The sequence below is a fragment of the Mus musculus genome, chromosome 18 (genome assembly GCF_000001635.26).
Source record: "Mus musculus strain C57BL/6J chromosome 18, GRCm38.p6 C57BL/6J".
NCBI classification, from domain to species: domain Eukaryota; kingdom Metazoa; phylum Chordata; class Mammalia; order Rodentia; family Muridae; genus Mus; species Mus musculus.
In genome coordinates, this window is record NC_000084.6 from 50,212,991 (window position 1) to 50,236,581 (window position 23,591).

General features: G+C 42.3%; 1 long non-coding RNA gene and 1 pseudogene across 1 annotated transcript; one reads left to right on the plus strand and one right to left on the minus strand.

The window, feature by feature from the left end:
• Gm8529 (predicted gene 8529) lies at nucleotides 6,905–7,836 on the minus strand (annotated as a pseudogene).
• Nucleotides 7,931–13,474, plus strand: Gm46613. Its single transcript, XR_001782420.1, has 2 exons — nucleotides 7,931–8,173; nucleotides 13,085–13,474. It is a non-coding gene; the product is annotated as a predicted gene, 46613 (long non-coding RNA).
• The last annotated feature ends 10,117 nt before the right edge of the window (nucleotides 13,475–23,591 follow it).

Here is a 23,591-nt window from a genome sequence, read left to right on the forward strand (position 1 = left end):
AGCCCCAATTGCAGCTCCCTCAGCCTGCATGCGCGCATTATCCGGGTCAATTTAGTTTCTTTGGAAATAGACATTTCCCGTTAAAGTTGCAGGCAGCATTTCTCATACCCACTTTACTTGACACCAACCCTAATCTGGCACATATTGATTGATGCGGAAAAACTGCCATTGTGATGTCTGGCTGATTGGGACAAGTGTCAGGAAGTTGAAAAGGATTATGTTTTAGTGTTCTTTATTTTTATTTTTTAAAAATTTTTCCCCCATTTTTTATTAGGTATTTAGCTCATTTACATTTCCAATGCTATACCAAAATCCCCCATACCCACCCACCCCGACTCCCCTACCCACCCACTCCCCCTTTTTGGCCCTGGCGTTCCCCTGTACTGGGGCATATAAAGTTTGCGTGTCCAATGGGCCTCTCTTTCCAGTGATGGCCGACTAGGCCATCTTTTGATACATATGCAGCTAGAGTCAAGAGCTCCGGGGTACTGGTTAGTTCATAATGTTGTTCCACCTATAGGGTTGCAGATCCCTTTAGCTCCTTGGGTACTTTCTCTAGCTCCTCCATTGGGAGCCCTGTGATCCATCCATTAGCTGACTGTGAGCATCCACTTCTGTGTTTGCTAGGCCCCGGCATAGTCTCACAAGAGACAGCTACATCTGGGTCCTTTCAGCAAAATCTTGCTAGTGCATGCAATGGTGTCAGCGTTTGGATGCTGATTATGGGGTGGATCCCTGGATACGGTAGTCTCTACATGGTCCATCCTTTCGTCTCAGCTCCAAACTTTGTCTCTGTAACTCCTTCAATGGGTGTTTTGTTCCCACTTCTAAGGAGGGGCATAGTGTCCACACTTCAGTCTTCATTTTTCTTGAGTTTCATGTGTTTAGCAAATTGTATCTTATATCTTGGGTATCCTAGGTTTTGGGCTAATATCCACTTATCAGTGAGTACATATTGTGTGAGTTCCTTTGTGAATGTGTTACCTCACTCAGGATGATGCCCTCCAGGTCCATCCATTTGCCTAGGAATTTCATAAATTCATTCTTTTTAATAGCTGAGTAGTACTCCATTGTGTAGATGTACCACATTTTCTGTATCCATTCCTCTGTTGAGGGGCATCTGGGTTCTTTCCAGCTTCTGGCTATTATAAATAAGGCTGCTATGAACATAGTGGAGCATGTGTCCTTCTTACCAGTTGGGGCATCTTCTGGATATATGCCCAAGAGAGGTATTGCTGGATCCTCCGGTAGTACTATGTCCAGTTTTCTGAGGAACCGCCAGACTGATTTCCAGAGTGGTTGTACAAGCCTGCAATCCCACCAACAATGGAGGAGTGTTCCCCTTTCTCCATATCCTCGCCAGCATCTGCTGTCACCTGAATTTTTGATCTTAGCCATTCTGACTGGTGTGAGGTGGAATCTCAGGGTTTTTTGATTTGCATTTCCCTGATGATTAAGGATGTTGAACATTTTTTCAGGTGCTTCTCTGCCATTCGGTATTCCTCAGGTGAGAATTCTTTGTTCAGTTCTGAGCCCCATTTTTTAATGGGGTTATTTGATTTTCTGAAGTCCACCTTCTTGAGTTCTTTATATATGTTGGATATTAGTCCCCTATCTGATTTAGGATAGGTAAAGATCCTTTCCCAATCTGTTGGTGGCCTTTTTGTCTTATTGACGGTGTCTTTTGCCTTGCAGAAACTTTGGAGTTTCATTAGGTCCCATTTGTCAATTCTCGATCTTACAGCACAAGCCATTGCTGTTCTGTTCAGGAATTTTTCCCCTGTGCCCATATCTTCAAGGCTTTTCCCCACTTTCTCCTCTATAAGTTTCAGTGTCTCTGGTTTTATGTGAAGTTCCTTGATCCACTTAGATTTGACCTTAGTACAAGGAGATAAGTATGGATCAATTCGCATTCTTCTACACGATAACAACCAGTTGTGCCAGCACCAATTGTTGAAAATGCTGTCTTTCTTCCACTGGATGGTTTTAGCTCCCTTGTCGAAGATCAAGTGACCATAGGTGTGTGGGTTCATTTCTGGGTCTTCAATTCTATTCCATTGGTCTACTTGTCTGTCCCTATACCAGTACCATGCAGTTTTTATCACAATTGCTCTGTAGTAAAGCTTTAGGTCAGGCATGGTGATTACACCAGAGGTTCTTTTATCCTTGAGAAGAGTTTTTGCTATCCTAGGTTTTTTGTTATTCCAGATGAATTTGCAAATTGCTCCTTCTAATTCGTTGAAGAATTGAGTTGGAATTTTGATAGGGATTGCATTGAATCTGTAGATTGCTTTTGGCAAGATAGCCATTTTTACAATATTGATCCTGCCAATCCATGAGCATGGGAGATCTTTCCATCTTCTGAGATCTTCTTTCTTTCTTCAGAGACTTGAAGTTTTTATCATACAGATCTTTCACTTCCTTAGAGTCACGCCGAGATATTTTATATTATTTGTGACTATTGAGAAGGGTGTTGTTTCCCTAATTTCTTTCTCAGCCTGTTTATTCTTTGTGTAGAGAAAGGCCATTGACTTGTTTGAGTTAATTTTATATCCAGCTACTTCATTGAAGCTGTTTATCAGGTTTAGGAGTTCTCTGGTGGAATTTTTAGGGTCACTTATATATACTATCATATCATCTGCAAAAAGTGATATTTTGACTTCTTCCTTTCCAATTTGTATCCCCTTGATCTCCTTTTGTTGTCTAATTGCTCTGGCTAGGACTTCAAGTACAATGTTGAAAAGGTAGGGAAAAAGTGGGCAGCCTTGTCTAGTCCCTGATTTTAGTGGGATTGTGTCCAGCTTCTCTCCATTTACTTTGATGTTGGCTACTGGTTTGCTGTAGATTGCTTTTATCATGTTTAGGTATGGGCCTTGAATTCCTGATCTTTCCAAGACTTTTATCATGAATGGGTGTTGGATCTTGTCAAATGCTTTTTCTGCATCTAACGAGATGATCATGTGGTTTTTGTCTTTCAGTTTGTTTATATAATGGATTACATTGATGGATTTTCATATATTAAACCATCCCTGCATCCCTGGAATAAAACCTACTTGGTCAGGATGGATGATTGCTTTAATGTGTTCTTGGATTCGGTTAGCGAGAATTTTATTGAGGATTTTTGCATCGATATTCATAAGAGAAATTGGTCTGAAGTTCTCTATCTTTGTTGGATCTTTCTGTGGTTTAGGTATCAGAGTAATAGTGGCTTCATAAAATGAGTTGGGTAGAGTACCTTCTACTTCTATTTTGTGAAATAGTTTGTGCAGAACTGGAATTAGATCTTCTTTGAAGGTCTGATAGAACTCTGCACTAAACCCGTCTGGTCCTGGGCTTTTTTTTGGCTGGGAGACTATTAATAACTGCTTCTATTTCTTTAGGGGATATGGGACTGTTTAGATGGTCAACTTGATCCTGATTCAACTTTGGTACCTGGTATCTGTCCAGAAATTTGTCCTTTTCGTCCAGGTTTTCCAGTTTTGTTGAGTATAGCCTTTTGTAGAAGGATCTGATGGTGTTTTGGATTTCTTCAGGATCTGTTGTTATTTCTCCCTTTTCATATCTGATTTTGTTAATTAGGATTTTGTCTCTGTGCCCTCTAGTGAGTCTAGCTAAGGGTTTATCAATCTTGTTGATTTTCTCAAAGAACCAACTCCTCGTTTGGTTAATTCTTTGAATAGTTCTTCTTGTTTCCACTTGGTTGATTTCACCCCTGAGTTTGATTATTTCCTGCCGTCTACTCCTCTTGGGTGAATTTGCTTCCTTTTTTTCTAGAGCTTTTAGATGTGTTGTCAAGCTGCTAGTATGTGCTCTCTCCCGTTTCTTCTTGTAGGCACTCAGAGCTATGAGTTTCCCTCTTAAAAATGCTTTCATTGTGTCCCATAGGTTTGGGTACGTTGCGGCTTCATTTTCATTAAACTCTAAAAAGTCTTTCTTTCTTTATTCCTTCCTTGATCAAGGTATCATTGAGAAGAGTGTTGTTCAGTTTCCACGTGAATGTTGGCTTTCCGTTATTTATGTTGTTATTGAAGATCAGTCTTAGGCCATGGTGGTCTGATAGGATGTATGGGACAATTTCAATATTTTTGTATCTGTTGAGGCCTGTTTTGTGACCAATTATATGGTCAATTTTGGAGAAGGTCCCGTGAGGTGCTGAGAAGAAGGTATATCCTTTTGTTTTAGGATGAAATGTTCTGTAGATATCTGTCAGGTCCATTTGTTTCATAACTTCTGTTAGTTTCACTGTGTCCCTGTTTAGTTTCTGTTTCCACAATCTGTCCATTGATGAAAGTGGTGTGTCGAAGCCTCCCACTATTATTGTGTGAGGTGCAACGTGTGCTTTGAACTTTACTAAAGTGTCTTTAATGAATGTGGCTGCCCTTGCATTTGGAGCATAGATATTCAGAATTGAGAGTTCCTCTTGGAGGATTTTACCTTTGATGAGTATGAAGTGTCCCTCCTTGTCTTTTTTGATATCTTTGGGTTGGAAGTCGATTTTATTCGATATTAGAATGGCTACTCCAGCTTGTTTCTTCAGACCATTTGCTTGGAAAATTGTTTTCCAGCCTTTCACTCTGAGGTAGTGTCTGTCTTTTTCCCTGAGATGGGTTTCCTGTAAGCAGCAGAATGTTGGGTCCTGTTTGTGTAGCCAGTCTGTTAGTCTATGTCTTTTTATTGGGGAATTGAGTCCATTGATATTAAGAGATATTAAGGAAAAGAAATTGTTGCTTCCTTTTATTTTTGTTGTTAGAGTTGGCATTCTGTTCTTGTGGCTGTCTTCTTTTTGGTTTGTTGAGGGATTACTTTCTTGCTTGTTCTAGGGAGTGATTTCTGTCCTTGTATTGCTTCTTTTCTGTTATTATCCTTTGAAGGGCTGGATTTGTGGAAAGATAATGTGTGAATTTGGTTTTGTCATGGAATACTTTGGTTTCTCCATCTATGGTAATTGAGAGTTTGGCCGGGTATAGTAGCCTGGGCTGGCATTTGTGTTCTCTTAGTGTCTGTATAACATCTGTCCAGGCTCTTCTGGCTTTCATAGTCTCTGGTGAAAAGTCTGGTGTAATTCTGATAGGCCTTCCTTTATATGTTACTTGACCTTTCTTCCTTACTGCTTTTAATATTCTATCTTTATTTAGTGCATTTGTTGTTCTGATTACTATGTGTCGGGAGGAATTTCTTTTCTGGTCCAGTCTATTTGGAGTTCTGTAGGCTTCTTGTATGATCATGGGCATCTCTTTCTTTATGTTTGGGAAGTTTTCTTCTATTATTTTGTTGAAGATATTATTGGCCCTTTAAGTTGAAAATCTTTATTCTCATCAACTCCTATTATCCATAGGTTTCGTCTTCTCATTGTGTCCTGGATTTCTTGGATGTTTTGAATTAGGATCCTTTTGCATTTTGTATTTTCTTTGACTGTTGTGTCGATGTTCTCTATGGAACCTTCTGTACCTGAGATTCTCTCTTCCATTTCTTGTATTCTGTTGCTGATGCTCGCATCTATGGTTCCAGATCTCTTTCCTAGGGTTTCTATCTCCAGCGTTGCCTCACTTTGGGTTTTCTTTATTGTGTCTACTTCCCTTTTTAGTTCTAGTATGGTTTTGTTCATTTCCATCACCTGTTTGGATGTATTTTCCTGTTTTTCTTTAAGGACTTCTACCTGTTTGGTTGTGTTTTCCTGCTTTTCTTCAAGGGCCTGTACCTCTTTAGCAGTGCTCTCCTGTAATTCTTTAAGCGACTTATGAAAGTCCTTCTTGATGTCCTCTATCATCATCATGAGAAATGTTTTTAAATCTGGGTCTAGATTTTCGGTTGTATTGGGGTGCCCAGGACTAGGTGGGGTGGGAGTGCTGCGTTCTGATGATGGTGAGTGGTCTTGATTTCTGTTAGTAGGATTCTTACATTTGCCTTTCGCCATATGGTAATCTCTGAAGCTAGCTGTTATAGTTGTCTCTGTTAAGAGCTTGTTCTTCAGGTGACTCTGTTAGCCTCTATAAGCAGACCTGGGAGGCTAGCTCTCTCCTTAGTTTTAGTGGGCAGAGTATTCTCTGCAGGCAAGCTCTCTTCTTGCAGGGAAGGTACCCAGATATCTGGTATTCGAACCTGCCTCCTGGCAGAAGTTGTGTTCCACTCACCAGAGGTCTTAGGATCCCGTGGGGAATCCTGTGTGGGCCCTTGCAGGTGTTGGGTGACTCCGCTGGCAAGGTGCCCTGGTGCTCAGGTGGGGCGGATGGGATTGTGCCCCAGGTCAGGCCCGGGTAGTCTGCTTCCCTATTTACCGCAGTCTCAGGTTCCGTGCGATTGGATTGGGGCAGGCGCTGTGTTCCACTCATCAGAGGTCTTAGGATCCCGTGGGGAATCCTGTGTGGGCCCTTGCGGGTGTTGGGCGACTCCGCTGGCAAGGTACCCTGGTGCTCGGGTGGGGCAGAAGGGACTTGTATTTTTATTTTTTAACACAGTTAAACAAAATGTGGGTTTTGATTGTCCTTTAATCTTTAGTATCTATAGTATCTTTGTTACTATAATCAATTTTTGAATCAAATCTCATGATATTTATGCAAAATAAAAACATTTCCATTCAGGACTGAGTACAGACTGGGTTTTTGGCTGAGTTAAACATCTTTATTAAATGTCCTAATACCTCTGTAGGTGTTAAAAGGTCTATGTTATAGACTGCACGCTGACTTGTGTAATACGATAGTTGATTATATTCTTCTGCTTTCTTTGTTGGAACAGGTCATAAAAAGTTAGTCCTCTGGTAAGTGTGCTTTAAAACAAAGTGAGTGAGGCTGATCTGAACACGGACTCAGATCCAACCCAGCCTGTATTAAATATAGCCGTCTTCTCTGGCACACACAAGTACTTTTTGGGAATGTTTTGCCCATAGCCCTTGATATTCTCTTTTCTGGGGTGCAGCAAACTTTATTGATGGTATTCAAGAGAGTAGGGAGGGATCCCCAGGCCCTTCCTGTTATTATGGGGGTCTGGGATGGAAATTGTGAGGGAGATGCTCAGTGTTGGGGGTCGAGTTGGAATAGGGACTCCTCAGCAACCTCTTTGCTGGGGTGGGTGGTCCACTGTTTCTTACTCCTTGGAGGCCATGTAGGCCATGAGGTTCACCACCCTGTTGCTGTAGCAGTATTCATTGTCATACCAGGAAATGAGCTTCACAAAGTTGTCATTGAGAGCAATGCTAGCCCCAGCATCAAAGGTGGAAGAGTGGGAGTTGCTGTTGAAGTCTCAGGAGACAACCTGGCCCTCAGTGTAGACCAGGATGCTTTTCAGTGGGCCCTCAGATGCCTGCTTCACCACCTTCTTGATATCTTCATACTTGGTAGGTTTCTCCAGGTGGCATGTCTGATCCACAACAGATACACTGGGACTAGGAACACTGGGGCCATGCCAGTGAGCTTCCTGTTCAGCTCTGGGATGACCTTGCCCACAGCCTTGGCAGCACCAGTGGATGCAGGGATGATGTTCTGAGCAGCCCCATGGCCATCACACCACAGCTTTGAGGGGCCATCAACAGTCTTCTGAGTGGCAGTGATGGCATGGACCATGGTCATGAGCCCTCCCACAATGCCAAAGTTGTCATGGATGACCTTGGCCAGGTGGACTAAGCAGTTGGTGGTGCAGGATGCATTGCTCACAATCTTGAGTAAATTGTTATATTTCTCCTGGTTCACCCCATCACAAACATGGGGACATTGGCAGAAGGGGTGGAGATGATGACCCTTTTGGCTCCATCCTTCAAGGGGTTCCTGGTCTTCTCCATGGTGGTGAAGACACCAATAGACTCCATGACATACTCAGCACTGGCATCACCCCATATTCTTAATGCAAAGTCACATTCCCTGTAACAGTTCCTGAGCTTATAGGACATAGTTGCAAGATCTTAGGTAAAAAATTTCAATGAATAGGTTGTAGCAGATCTAATCTGCATTTTCTGTTCTATTTATCTGAAGTCCATCATCTAGGGATGCCAGTGGGTACTTTTGTGACCCAACAAAGGCTATTGGCAGAGTAGCCTGCCACCCTCTGTGTAGCTGTAAAGGATGAAGGTGGAGCCCTGTAGAAATACTATTCCCAAGATCTTTTGACATCTGGATAACCCTCCCCCTACCATATCTAAATTGGTTCAAGACCTTGGCAATCTGCATCACTGGACCCAAAGTGGGTGGGTGAGAAAACAAGGGTTGCTGTCTTCATTCTGTCAAGCCTCAGAAGGCTGGGATCCTCATGCTATGGGAAGTGGGGATGCATTCTCTAAGGCTTTGTCTATGTGTGTCTATGTGTGTCTATGTCTGCCTGTCTATGTCTGCCTGTCTATGTCTGCCTGTCTATGCCTGCCTGTGCCTATGCCTGCCTGTGCCTATGCCTGCCTGTGCCTATGCCTGCCTGTGCCTATGCCTGCCTGTGCCTATGCCTGCCTGTGCCTATGCCTGCCTGTGCCTATGCCTGCCTGTGCCTATGCCTGCCTGTGCCTATGCCTGCCTGTGCCTATGCCTGCCTGTGCCTATGCCTGCCTGTGCCTATGCCTGCCTGTGCCTATGCCTGCCTGTGCCTATGCCTGCCTGTGCCTATGCCTGCCTGTGCCTATGCCTGCCTGTGCCTATGCCTGCCTGTGCCTATGCCTGCCTGTGCCTATGCCTGCCTGTGCCTATGCCTGCCTGTGTCTATGCCTGCCTGTGTCTATGCCTGCCTGTGTCTATGCCTGCCTGTGTCTATGCCTGCCTGTGTCTATGCCTGCCTGTGCCTATGCCTGCCTGTGTCTATGCCTGCCTGTGTCTATGCCTGCCTGTGTCTATGCCTGCCTGTGTCTATGCCTGCCTGTGTCTATGCCTGCCTGTGTCTATGCCTGCCTGTGTCTATGCCTGCCTATGTTTGTCTATGCATGTCTATATATGTCTATATATGTCACTTCACTTTGCCTTATGCCTTCCACCCTTATGCCTTCCTTACATTTATAAAATGTCTTAGCTGCTTTCCACAATATTTTCTCCCATCTACTAGGCAACTGCCAGCATGCTCTTAAAGAAATATCTTACCATCAATAAAATACCTGATAGTAAACAAGTTATTTACATGAAGCATTGGGATTCACGTGTCCAAAGGACAGAAAAGTTGTAAACAATGGTATCAGAGGTGTTCCCAGAGGATGGTGTGTGGATTCAGGAGAGCAGCTGCAGTTGCTGCTGACTCCTGGTAGGGACCAACAAGGGCTTTCTCTCTTCTGCTCCCTCCCGCATGCCTCATGAATGAATGACTGGCGGGAACCTGACATGTGCTTTTGAAGCCTGAAGCATCCTTTCTAAATGCGGCTTAAAAAAACCCATCTCACCACTTCACAGTATGAGCTTTTCCTTCTCCAAACGCATTGTGGAGGGAGAGGCCTGGGAGCTGCAGAAAAGCTGAGTAGGAGATCCCGAACCCAGGAGAGAGGCAAGAAAAGCTCATGTGTTCTCTCTGACTTTTGGTGCCAAGATGCTCACTTCTGTTTGTGTTCATTCATTTATTTATTTTAACGAATAAGTCTCTTCCTCTGAGACTGTTGCATAGAAACTGAGACAGAGGCTCTACAATTGGAAACTGGAGGGTTACAATCCCCGACAGTTTTTTTTTTTTTTACTTGTAGTTGTTAACACACTTTGGGATTATGTGCAGGAGTTAGGAGGCTGGGAGAATACTCAGGAATATTCAAAAGAAGACTTCAGGAAAACTTACCAATGGGCTGCTCCCTGAGCGATCACATGCAGTAGTAGGTACAAGGTAATCAAATCGACACATTCTTTTGCGTGGTGATGAAAATCATAGGAGCTGTGTTTGGGACTCATCTGTGCTAGGGACCCTAGCAGAGGATAAGATGCACATTAAGTACATTGGAAAACGGTTTGTAAAAAGTAGTATACGGTCCATAATGGGCAGGTAAATTCCAATCCAGTCTCCATTGTAGCCACTTAACTCACTGAGGACAATGGAAATCCCACCGACTTCTCACTGATGATCAGAGCTTGACAGTATTCACAGTGGTAGAGGCCAGTATAATGTTTCATCTCGAAGTGCATTTGGGGATGTTTAAAAATGTGTATGTGGGCTGACTGTGGCAGTGGGTAAGAGTGCTTGTTTCACAAGCTTGACAAACTTAGTTCAACCCTTTCAACCCACATTAAAAGAAATGGATATGGTGAGACACACCTGTAATCTCAGCACTTCTACCTTGAAGTGGTGGGCAGAGATAGGGGAAATCTCCCAGGAACACATAGGCTAGCTAGCCTATAGTAGATAGTCTGACAGAAACAAGAGAGATTCTGTGTCAAAAAAAAAAAAAAAGATGTGAGGAAAGAACCGACTTAACAGATTGGGAAAGGATCTTTACCAAGCCTACATCAGATGGGGGACTAATATTCAATATATACAAAGAACTCAAGAAGCTGGACTCCAGAAAATCAAATAACCCCATTAAAAATGGGGTACAGAGCTAAATAAAGAATTTTCAACTGAGGAATACCGAATGCCTGAGAAGCACCTGAAAAATTGTTCAACATCCTTAGTCATCAGGGAAGTGCAAATCAAAACAACCCTGAGATTCCATCTCACACCAGTCAGAATGGCTAAGATCAAAAATTCAGGTGACAGCAGATGCTGGCGAGGATGTGGAGAAAGAGGAACACTCCTCCATTGTTGGTGGGATTGCAAGCTTGTACAACCACTCTGGAAATCAATCTGGCAGTTCCTCACTGGACATAGTACTACCAGAAGATCCAGCAATACCTTTCCTGGGCATATAACCAGAAGATGTTCCAACTTGTAACAAGGACACATGTTCTACTATGTTCATAGCAGCCTTATTTATAATAGCCAGAAGCTGGAAAGAACACAGATGTTCCTCAACAGAGGAATGGATACAGAAAATGTGGTACATTTACACAATGGAGTACTACTCAGCTATTAAAAACAATGAATTCATGAAATTTTAGGCAAATGGATGCATCCGGAGGATATCATCCTGAGTGAGGTAACCCAATCACAAAAGAACACACATGATATGTACTCACTGATAAACGGATATTAGCCCAGAAGCTCAGAATACCCAAGATACAATTTGCAAAACACATGAAATTCAAGAAGAAGGAAGACCGAAGTGTGGATACTTCGTCCTTCCTTAGAATGGGGAACAAAACAACCATGGAAGGAGTTACAGATACTTTTGAAAGCTGTTCCAAGACCTCCATACACATGTGTGCACATAGGCACCCAATGCCCATAATCTTACACACACACACACACACACACACACACACGGTGGCGGGGGGAAGAGAAGGAGACAGAGAGGTTTGGGGGGATGGAGGGAAAGAGCAAGGAGGGAGAGGGAGAGGGAGAGGGAGAGGGAGAGGGAGAGGGAGAGGGAGAGGGAGGGAGAGAGAGAGAGAGAGAGTAAAGATGCCTTTACTTTGTGATCTTGGGGGATTTCCTTTCCATTCTCTCTTGCATATGTTATGGGCTGAGCTAAGGTCGCTCTGCTGAGTACCCTTTTGACTGAATTTTATCTCTGACATGAATAGTTTGAAATGGTGCATACTCAGAATATTTAGAAAGGAAAGTTAGAATCCTAGCGCTCAGGAAGCAGAGGCAGGAGAATTTCTCTGAATTCAAGGTTAGCATGTTCTATGGGGCAAGTTCCAGGCTAGGCAGGACTGCATAGCAAAACCATGTTGCAAAAAAAAAAAAAAAAAAAAAAAAAAAAAAAAAAAAAAAAAAATCAAAAAATCAAAAAACTCAAAACAAAAAACTAACCAAATAACCACCACTACCACCACACACACAAACAAACAAACCAACACAAACAAACAAGAAAACAAAGAAAAGTTGGTTCCAGGCTAGAACAAGTTTTGCTACCCCAGGACTTACTCCTTCCATTACACATTTCAGAAATAACAAATATGCCTTCCATATGGTGCTTTCTAAGCTCCAGTCTTTTAAATAAAATATGTGCCTTCTGCTCTTAGATGTCTAGAAAAAATGAACTAATACATCTTCTTTTGAGTTCTAGTCAGGATTCTTTTATGTTAATGCACTTTTAAACAAATGAACCTCCAGGACTTCACAATGAAAGTCCATTTAGCAAGATCTTTCGGAAATAAATGTGTAGCAACAAACCACAATCAGAAAAAGATTAAGGAAAAACATGATTAACTCTTACAAACACAGGTGTGTTTTAAAAACTTTTAACCCTATGGAATGTAAACCCGCATATAAAACATCATATTACAATAGTGTTTTAAGTATGTAGTTATATAGTACATACATGGTTATACATTATAAGTGGTTAACTGTACAAATGCAGAAATAAATAACTATAACAACAAACAAGGACAAGTCTCAGTATATCTACAGTTATATGATTAGGTAAAGCTACGTCTTCCTATTGCAGGCTAGCCAAACTATCCTTCAGAGTGAAGGAAGATAATGTACTTATTATTACTAAGATGTTAGAAAGTAAGTTATAGGAAACAAGGGGTTATTGTCTAAAATATAAGGTATTTAAACAGCTTACCACAACATATACACACACACACTCACACACACACACACACACACACACACACACACACACACACACAAACACACTCACATACACAGATGGTAGTTTACATAGTCGTTGCTCAAGATGATATAATATGACCAAAAAGAATATGACAAATACTTCCCATCACTAGTTAGCAGTGAAATGTGAGTTAAAAATACAGTAAGGTATCAACTTACACAGTTAGAATAGCTAGTATCTGAACATAGCAAATTCTGGTGAGGAGCCACAGAAGAGGGAACACTCATTGTTGGTACAAATGTAAATTATTATATTTACTACAAAAACCACCAGGCAAGTTCCTTAAGAACAAAACAATCTTGTAGCCCAGCACTCCTATAACCACAAATATATATACAAAGGAAATGAAATCAATGTCTTGGAGAAATATGGCCATGCATATTGCTTGATGCTCTAGCTTGTTTTTGGTTATTGCGATAAAACACTCTAAGAGAAAGCAACTTGGGCAGGAAAGAGCTTATTTCATCTTCTATTTATTTTCAGGTCGCAGTCCATCATCGAAGGTATGAAATCAAGCAGGAACTGAAGCAGACACCATGGAGGAAATTCTGCTTCCCAACTCAGTTTCCAGCTTACTATCTGCTGGCTTTCTGATACAGGCCAGGTCTACCTGGTTAGGGATGCTGCTACTCAGAGTGAGCTAAGCCCTTCCATATCAACTATCAGTTAGGACCATTCCGAAAAGACAGGCTAACAGGGCAATTAGATTGAAGCAAGTCTCCAACTGAGGTCATTATCTAGGTGACTCTAGATTGCGTACAGTTAAAAATCAAGTCCAATAAACCTGTTTAGTACAGCAATGTTGACAATAGCCAAGCTATGGAAGCCTGTGTTTTATATTCAAAATGAATAAAAGACCTCAAATAGCTAAAACTATAAAGCACTCGGAAATATCAACATAAAGAAACTGATGCATGAGGGTGTCTCCGTGCCTGTCTGTGTTGTGTTCTGTTCTTTGGTTCTTTTCTTACTTCTGTTTGTTTTGTCCTAGTATGGCTTGCTTGATGATGATGATGATGATGCTTTTAGATGCCTGCTTGTATTCTAATGAGAGGAAGAAAGGGTGTAGATTTGGGTGGGTGGGAAGTTGGGGAAATTCTGGGAGGAGTTGGGAGAGGGAAAACAGTCATCAGAATATATTGTATGAAAACAATCTATTTTCAACAAACAAACTAAAAAAAAAAAAAAAAAAAAAGAACTCAGACATGGTTTCTTAGATTTGACACATAAAACACAAGTAATAAAAAAAGTAGATAATTAGACTTTTTTACTTTCATTTTTTTTCCTTTTTAACATTGTTTTATTTATTGTGCCTGGTGTTCTTCACCGCTGAGTCAGGAGTCAACGTTCCAGCTCCGGGTAATTGGATTTTATAAAAGAAAAAGAAAGGCACTTCAGAAGACACTATCACAAAAATAAAAATAAAATAGATCATACAGGAACATATTTGCAAATAATACATGCAATAAAAGTCAGATATTTATAACATATGAATAACTACAAAATAATTCAGGTAAAATAAGTAAAGTGCTAACTGTCACTACAAATTAATCATTGCATTTTCCTGATGGAAATGTAAAATGGGCCAATTTCTGTGGAAAAGTTGGACAATTTCTCAAAAAGTGAAACTTGGATTCAGCCCGTGACTCAACTTTTGGACCCTTAAGAATATATTCAAGAGAACGGAGATCACCAACATTACCGCTTATAAGAGCTTTTATAAGAACAGCCATTGAAATTATCCATCACCAGGTGGACAAGCAAGTCAGCTGTGGGATATTCATGCCTTGGGATATGTCTGTGCGAGGAAAGCAGCGCCACTCTATTCTACAGCACATGAGAAGCTGGAGATGCTATCTCAGGTGAAAGGTGCCCGACTTTAAAGACGACATACTGCATGATCTCATTTCTATGAATTGCCTAGGCTACAGTAAGAAGTATCCATTCACACAGAAGGAAGGTTAGTGTTTGACAGAGGCTGTGAGAAAGGAAGAAATGGCAAGTGAGGGCTGACGGGAGGAGAGTCTTTGGGGGTGGTGGTGGTGGTAAAGATGTCTGAAATTGAATCCTAAGAATTACACAATATAACTGTGCCCTAAAAAAAAAAAAAAAGACAAAACTGAAAACTGCCAGGTAAGATCAACCAATTTGTAACGAAAGAGAGGGGAAAGTTAGTAAAATTGAATGGAACGCAGAAAGAGAGTGGCCACACAGATCCCAGTGCATTAAGAATAATTTAAGAAACACAGGTTCAACATCCTTAATCATCAGGGAAATGCAAATCAAAACAACCCTGAGATTCCACCTCACACGAGTTAGAATGGCTAAGATGAAAAATTCAGGTGACAGCAGATGCTGGCGAGAACGTGGAGAAAGAGGAACACTCCTCCATTGTTAGTGGGATTGCAAGCTTGTACAACCACTCTGGAAATCAGTCTGGCGGTTCCTCAGAAAATTGGACATAGTACTACCGGAAGATCCAGCAATACCTCTTCTGGGCATATATCCAGAAGATGCCCCAACCAGTAAGAAGGACACATGCTCCACTATGTTCATAGCAGCCTTATTTATAATAGCCAGAAGCTGGAAAGAACCCAGATGCCCCTCAACAGAGGAATGGATACAGAAAATGTGGTACATTTACACAATGGAGTACTACTCAGCTATTAAAAAGAATGAATTTATGAAATTCCTAGGCAAATTGATGGACCTGGAGGGCATCATCCTGAGTGAGGTAACCCAATCACAAAGGAACTTTCACAATATGTACTCACTGATAAGTGGATATTAGCCCAGAAACTTAGGATACCCAAGATATAAGATACAATTTGCTAAACACATTAAACTCAAGAGAACGAAGACCAAAGTGTGGACACTTTGCCCCTTCTTAGAATAGGAAACAAAACACCCATGGAAGGAGTTACAGAGACAAAATTTGGAAGTGTGACGAAAGGATGGACCATCTAGTGACTGCCATATCCAGAGATCCATCCCATGATCAGCTTCCAAATGCTGACATCATTGCATACACTAGCAAGATTTTGCTGAAAGGACCCAGATATAGCTGTCTCTTGTGAGACTATGCCAGGGCCTAGCAAACACAGAAGTGGATGATCACAGTCAGCTATTGAATGGACCACAGGGCCCCCAATGGAGGAACTAGAGAAAGCACCCAAGGAACTAAAGGGAACTGCAACCCTATAGGTGGAACAACATTATGAACTAACCAGTACCCCGGAGCTCTTGTCTCTAGCTGCATATGTATCAAAAGATGGCCTAGTCGGCCATCACTGCAAAGAGAGGCCCATTGGACTTGCAAACTTTATATGCCCCAGTACAGGGGAATGCCAGGGCCAAAAAGGGGTTGTGGGTGGGTAGGGGAGTGGGGGGGGGTATGGGGGACTTTTGGTATAGCATTGGAAATGTAAATGAGCTAAATACCTAATAAAAAATGGAAAAAAAAAAAAGAAACACAGGATCGATGATGTGAGTTTAACGGCTTGGGACTGATGCTCTTCTCCTGTCCTCAAACGGTGGTGGGCTCAAGTTGATCTTTCAGGGAGATAACAGGTTGCCTCTGTAGAGGTCTTAAAGGCAGAAGGCATTTCTTTGGCCTAACCCTGCAGCATTAGACAACAGAGTGGGTGCTCACCACACAGAATTCTCGGAATTGTGGGTGGTCTAAGGCCCGGCAATAGTCAAACCAAGAATAGACAGCTACCACTAGGTGGCAGCACACTGCAGCTCTCCAGGTTAAATCTGTGCTAAGCAACGGAAACTTCTGGGCATTTCATCAATTTCACAATCAAACATTCTCCCATTTATAGGCTCAATATTTTACTAGCAACAAATAAACAAACATTGACCAGAACCACAACTGTTGAATAAATTGAAATGCTGTTTAACAACTTCCCCTCCTTGGATGCTTTTTACTGAACTTTTAAGAAACAGTTGATTTCTGACTCAGATAAGCCAGGAAAAGGAAAAGAACGAGAAGCACTCATGGATTTAGGGTGATGAACATGATCCTCGGAACACATGCAGGCAAAGTCCTCTATCATGGCGCAAAGGTGTCTGTTTTACTGGTTGCTTTTTCGATGCCTGGACAATACTCACTGTGCCTAAAAGTGTGCGGCAGGGTGCCAGGCTGAGAAGATGAAAGGCTGTGTGTTCTTGCCTCAAGACCTACGCTGCCGTCTTTACACATCTCAGGCTGAGGGCTCTGAATGATGGGATCACCCTAGCACTTCCTGACTGCGGGAAACTGGGGCATGGATGGGTTATAGCTCCGAAGATGAGACTGCGTGATTAAACAAGGCATTCTGAGACCGGCGATCACCAAAAGACGGATCCGAAGTGCCCATAGAGGTCATTGAATTGGTGTTCAGACAGTAAGGACATCGCTTCTCTCTGACCAGGTCGAGCGAATGCTCTTGGCTGGAGTGACATCACAGGTATTTTGTAGCCACGCCCTAACAGCTTCCTCAAACCTCTCCTTAGATCCATTGGAATCTGCTGCTTGCAGGTACTGACTGAGAAAAGATAATCAATCCATGGCTGCCAAATGAGGAAACTGAGCATCAATTGGCTAAGAAAAAAAAGACCTATCAGATCTTAGGTGCTTTGGTGCTAGGTGGTCGGTTCTGGGTAGGGGCAAGATGCTACAGAATTGGGACCTAAGGCAATGGAGGACAGATTAGGATAGACCAGAACCTTGAGGAGACAGGTGAGCTGGTAATCTGAGTAGCTGTTTTGTTTGGAGCTAGCTGATGTCAGGTGGCGCATGGTGTTAAGATGTTAACGTGCTGCGGAAAGTCTTACACTAATCAGAGAGGCTTCTGTAAAGCTGACATCATTTCTGTGTCCTTACCCTGGAAAACCTTCAAGACAGACTGATCTTAACTCATCCAAAGTACAGGGGAATGCCAGGGCCAAGAAGCAGGAGTGGGCGGGTAGGGGAGCAGGGCAGAGGGAGGGTATAGGGAACTTTTGGGATAGCATTTGAAATGTATATGAAGAATATATCTAATTAAAATAAAGGAAAGAAAAGAAAAAAACTTTAAAGATATGAATATAGAGCTTATATTGAAAAAATAATTAATACAACTTCCACACATACAAAAAGAAAAAAAGAAAAACCAAAAACCAACCAATCAACCAACCCCCTACCCCCTCAAAGGAAAAAAAAAAAAACCCAACCAACCAACCAAAAAACAGACTGGAAGAAAATAGAGGTGGAATTCTCACCCACAAGAAATGGAAGGGCAGAAGTAGAAGATGCAATTAGAAAGACAGGATCATTACAGGCAGAAGGTTGAGCTTGTCATGTCTTCTATAAAGGTAGATTCCAGGGGGATTAAAGTTATAAGTATGAATGTCAAAAGCAGGAGTGAACTGGAAATAAAGTGAAATATTAGCTTTCTGACCTTAAGGTAGGAAGGATTTATTAAATAAAAATTCAAATGTGACATCTATAAGAAAAAGTTGATTTCGATTACATCTAGGCAACATTGTTAGAAAGATTAGAATGTTAATAGACGATAAATCTGGTCTCTAACGCCAACAAGGGACTAGTATCCAAGACACCTAGAGAACTAAATTAGTGAGAAAAAGAAACTAATCTCTGCAGAAAGGACGAACCCCAGGAAAGCAAAATGTATAAAATATACACAAAATTGTATAGGAGCGCACACAAATAATAGGACTTACCTACTTATCTGTGAAGAGAGAGGGAAGTGGTCATACGGAGTGGGGATTTAAAACATACGTGGGGGCCAGTGAGATGGATCAGCAGACAAAGGTGCTTGTTGCCAAGCTTCATGACCTGAGTTCAAATCCCAGGCCTCACAGGGTGCAAAGACACAACCCAGTCCTTGTAAATTGTCCTCTGAGATGGCCCCAGTATAGATCAATAACTCAACTACCTTACCTTTGCCCACAGATACTCAAAGAGAAGATTAAAATAAAAATGATATCCTTTTTTTAAGGTCCAAAGTGACTTTTCCTTCTTTCTTAGCTTTCTCTCTTGAAGCCATATGAACATCTTCCCTTTTAATTAGATACCCCACGGGGTCTTGTTGACTGACTAAATTGGTGTACACAGGGCACCTGGCACAGACATGCACTCAACTGCTAGTTTCTCTTATTTCAATGTTTCTCATGTCATCGGCTTCCTCCTTAATTTTTTTTTTTAATGTAACAAGTAGAGTTTTTAAAAGTACTCTCTTCTTGAGATGTGGTCTTTCCCTGTAGCCCAGGCAGGCCTCAAATTTGAGATCTTTCTGCCCTCTGCATTCCTGAGTGTGGAGATTATAGGTCCTGTCACATTCGGTTTCCCACACAGTTCTCTGAAACGTAAAAAGAAATCCTTACCTGGTGGGCTCGTTTTCCTCTCTGGTCTTCTGTGTCTGTGTGGAGGCGCGATTGTCCCAGTGGCCTACTCCAGGTATCTCCCCTTTGTACTTCCTGGAGATGGCAGGTGCTGAGTGCAGCCCGAGGAAACACAGGCATCTGTAGCCACATCACCAGATGCCTCAGTAGTGACTGCCCACCCACCATTTGCCATAATCCAGCCAGAAATCTGTCTTGGCACTCCTGTGGTGACAGCCTTCCCTTTCTGAGCCTTTCCTAAGTAAGGGAACCAATGGATGTAGAGTAGGTGGCAGGCCAAGATGATGCAACAAGTCCTGACAGTCCTCCATTGCTGAGTTACTCAAGGCGGAAAGACTGGGTGGAGTGTGTGTGCCCACTAGCAGTATTTAAAGAAAAGGGACAGGGTCAATTTAAGTTCACAACAAATGCCTCAGTGGGCCCTTTAAAGGAAACAGCTGACTCCCTGTGGTGGTGCAAGCATCTAAGCCCCAGGCCTTGGGAGGCCCAGTCAGAAGGAGTAATGATATTAATTTGATTTTAACTTGAGCTACAAAATGAGTTCAAGGTCAGTCGAGGATACAGAGCAAACTACCATCTCAGATCCACCTTGCCCAATGGAAACATCTGGAAAGCTGGGGTGCCCATTGTGCTAGGTGCGATTGGTGGCTCTAAGTTTAGTCCAGACACTAGCTGAAGCCATTGTGTAGGTATAGGACTGGAACTACACTGAGAACGAGGGCTCCGCTTCTGCTACAACTTACTCCAGTGAGAGGACGCGACTGTACTTCAAGATGAAGTGAAGCTTTAAAACAATCGGAATGTTCTGAAAATGGATTTCCACGAAGATGCCTGTCCTTGGGGTTAGAAATGCGGCCTCTGATCAAACCCAGCTGCTGGCTCTTTGCCTCCTGCCCTGTTGGGATCACCTGACAAAGGTCTTTAAACCATTCACAGCTTGCCCATTACCTCAGATATTTTTATTTAATTGATCCGGCATGTAAACATATATCATGCTTCTCTTTTAAAAGCTTCCTGGATGAATCCAATGTGGTCCGTCGAGCTAAGAACATCGAATTGTAGGAAAAACTTTAAGCCTGGGATGGGAGAGCTGGATCTGGTAATTCCACGCTCCCCCTTTGATTTCTGAAACTATGTTCTTCTAGCTTCAGGTTCTCAATAAAGATGAGCAGTTAGATACTTTTGGATGCTGACCCCGTTTTTCTCCTGATTTTTTTTTTTTTTTTTTTTTTTTTTTTTGCTATGGAGGCGTCCCTCCTTGTGTTTACCCTGGGAGTGAGTGTGTAAAACCACCTCAGCAGTTGCTATTGCTTCTGCAAACCTCTGGGCACTGAGTTATTTTGCTCCTTCTGAGATCAATTGCCTTAAAGCTCCTCGTTACCCCGCAAATTGGACATCACAGCACTTTCTCCAGAGGCGTAATCTGTATAGAATTGGCCATTTAAATGGGAGCACACGATTGAAGACAGTCCATTTAAGTACGGAAAGATTATCAACCCTGTCTGAGTTGTCTGGTCCTTTGGTTGAGTCGGTTTAGAAAACCCCAGAATCTTGTTAACTTGTCAGTTAACAAGGAAACACTGAGGAGTGCTCAAGCCTTGGCGCATGCGTGCTGCTTAATTATCTGTGTCCTGTGGAGAAGGGGATGAGGTGGGTAATGGCTGGGAGAAAGCCACTGCGCCCCGCCACGTCAGCCTGCGGCGAGATGTCACCACCAGAAGGCCCTTCAGAATCTGCCTTTATTTTCCTGCGGAATAAACTTTTCATCACATCGGAGTCCTGAGATGCCTTGTGTCCTTTTCAGCTTCGTCTGTAGCCATCGCTCCCGAGGGCAGATGGGTAGGCTGGCTTTCCCAAGCCAGTGCCATTTTAGCGAGTTAATTTTTATGTCTCCTTGTCTCCTTTCAAGCAAAAGAGCAGGGCTTGACATTATAACAGACCCCTTAAATACTCGTGGGAGAAGAAAGATCACAAAAACAGAACCAGTTGCTTCCAGAGGAGTAACAGCGAGACCTGCTCCCAAACCTTAACCTTCCAAGTGTTAAAATGTTAAGTGTAAACAAGTTAGACCCGTAGGTTGCCTTAGATAAATCTATTCTGTTGGAAAAAAAATTCTCTCTCAGATAAAAGTTTCCAGTTAGTTTCATGTCTTCTGTCATTCCAATGGTTGTCCGTGTTCATTCCTTCTTAAATTCTCACACTGGGGGTAGTGGGAGGCATGGGAGAAATTTTCTTTAAGGCATAAAGGAATTCTGTTTGCTGGCTGCCTTACTGTTGAGTGCTTATGGTTTCCTGGAGCTGCGGTTACCATGCCACTTCCTGATTAAAAAGGTGGATCTCTGTCTCTGTCTCTGTCTCTGTCTCTGTCTCTGTCTCTGTCTCTCTCTCTCTCTCTCTCTCTCACACACACACACAAGAAAGAACCAGTTTTTGCCTTCTACCATGATTAAGATTTTCCCTACAAACTTTCCCTGCATCTCCTCTTTCCAAAATCGTAAAATTATTAAAAACCAAAAATCCTTGAGAATTAAAATGAAGGACAATCTCTTTGCCTCTTCCATTACCCTTGCAATAATCGGATTACCAATCGTTACTGTTATCACTCTCTTCCCTCAGTTTTATTTCCTTCATAAAAATGTTTAGTTAACAACTGTCTATACCATTTCAACAATGACTAATTAAACCTATTGTAAAACAAATAATACTGATTCCTATGTCAAAAGGATGAACACTCTCCCTAATAATGGAATCTCTTATTAGGTTTATTGGATCAACAAACCTTCTAGGCCTTTTCCTGCACACAGTTCTACCTACTACTCCACTTCCTACAAATCTAGGTACAGCAATCCCACTATGGACAGGAGCAGCGACCTGATGTGCAGCTTCCATGTGGCTCCTCAAGAAAATCACAAGGGCCAGGATTGGGGAGGGATTTTCCTTTGGCCTTGCTCTTATTCATGATCAGGCACTTTAATGTAGAAACCCAGTTTCTCTTGAAGCTGCAGCTTAGAAACTGGAGCTGTAACTGGAGGGGGAATACGACCCTTTACTCCAGGGAGTTCGTTTCATCAGTTTTAAGAACTTTTGGGACTCACTTTAATGGCAAAGGGGTCTTGATCTAAAGAATTTCTGTGTTACACAATGTCCCGGTACTGTCACAAACAACTTATCGAGAGGAAAGATTAATTTTGCCTCTTTGGCAGTTTCAATCTACCATCCATTGGAGCGCTCTGGCCCTACCTCAGAGAGAGAGAGAGAGAGAGAGAGAGAGAGAGAGAGAGAGAGAGAGAGAGCACTTCCTATTGCTAAAGGTCCACGACTTCCCAATAGAGCCATGGCCGTGGACCAAGGCAACTTCCTAACCAAGGATCAATACCTGGTAGCCTGGTGGAGGTTGACAACATTGACATGATCATTGTGACAGGTCCACAACCTTCTTGAGTCTTCTGGGAGCCTTTCTGCATAGGCCTAGGCACCATAGCCATTAAGAGAGACTACTACATGTGCAGCTTGGTCTTTATGTAGATCCCCTAACAATTAGAGTGGAGCCTGTCTCTGACTTTGTTGCCTGCCATTGGATCCCCTTCCCCTAACTAGACTGCCTGGTTGGGTCTCAGTGGGAGAGAATGCACTTAGTCCTGCTTCAACTGGATGTCCCAGGGTGGGGTATTATCCAAGGGAGGCTTCCCCTTCTCTAAGGAGAAGCAGGGAAGGTAATTGGAGGAGGGATTTATAAAACTGGGAGAATAGGAGGGATGGGGGGCACAGTTAGGCTCTAAAGTGAATAAACAAATTAATATTAAAAAAGGGAGAGAGAGACTATTACAACCAAAAAGACTCTGTGTATTGGCTGGTGGCCCCAAGAGGCTCTTAGTTCAGCATAGTTCACTAACTCTTAGGTTGAATTTGCTTGAAACTTTTGACTGACTTAATAATAACTAAATAAAAGCATGCATGTAAATTAGCTCCTGTTGTATATATTTCTGCTCTCAGGAATTACACAGCGGGGGTAAAGGGAGTTAGCTTAGTTTTATTAACGACATACTGTTGAACTGTATAGTTCAGCCCAAATCATATCATATGCACTTGAAAAATATATAATGAATATAGTACATGTTAGTATTTATTTCCTTTATATCTTAATGAAATTTCATATTTATATACCAATCATAGGTTTTCTGTAGACATAGTCATTTTTAGTTGAAGTAGGTTTCTTATATGTTTTTACTTCCATACAACCTGCTACTAAAACCAAATGTGGATGCCCTGATTCAGGTCATGGTAGGAAATGCCTGGTTACTTATCCTTTCTTTTTGTCTGTTGGTTGTGGTATTCTTTCATGGTAGAACTGACCTACGAAGGTTGTTATGTACCACAGTTCTGTGGGAGGCTCCCTCTGTGTGCTGGTTGGTTTTGTCAATTTAATGCAAACCTACATGTATCTGAGAAGTGGGAATCTCAACTGAGAAAATGCTTCCATAAAATTAGCTGGGAGGAGGTGAGTCTGAGGGAAAGTTTCTTGATTAGTGATTGATGTGGGAGGGTCCCGCTCACTGTGGACCGTGCAAACCCCTGGGCATGTGGTTCTGGGTTAAGAAAG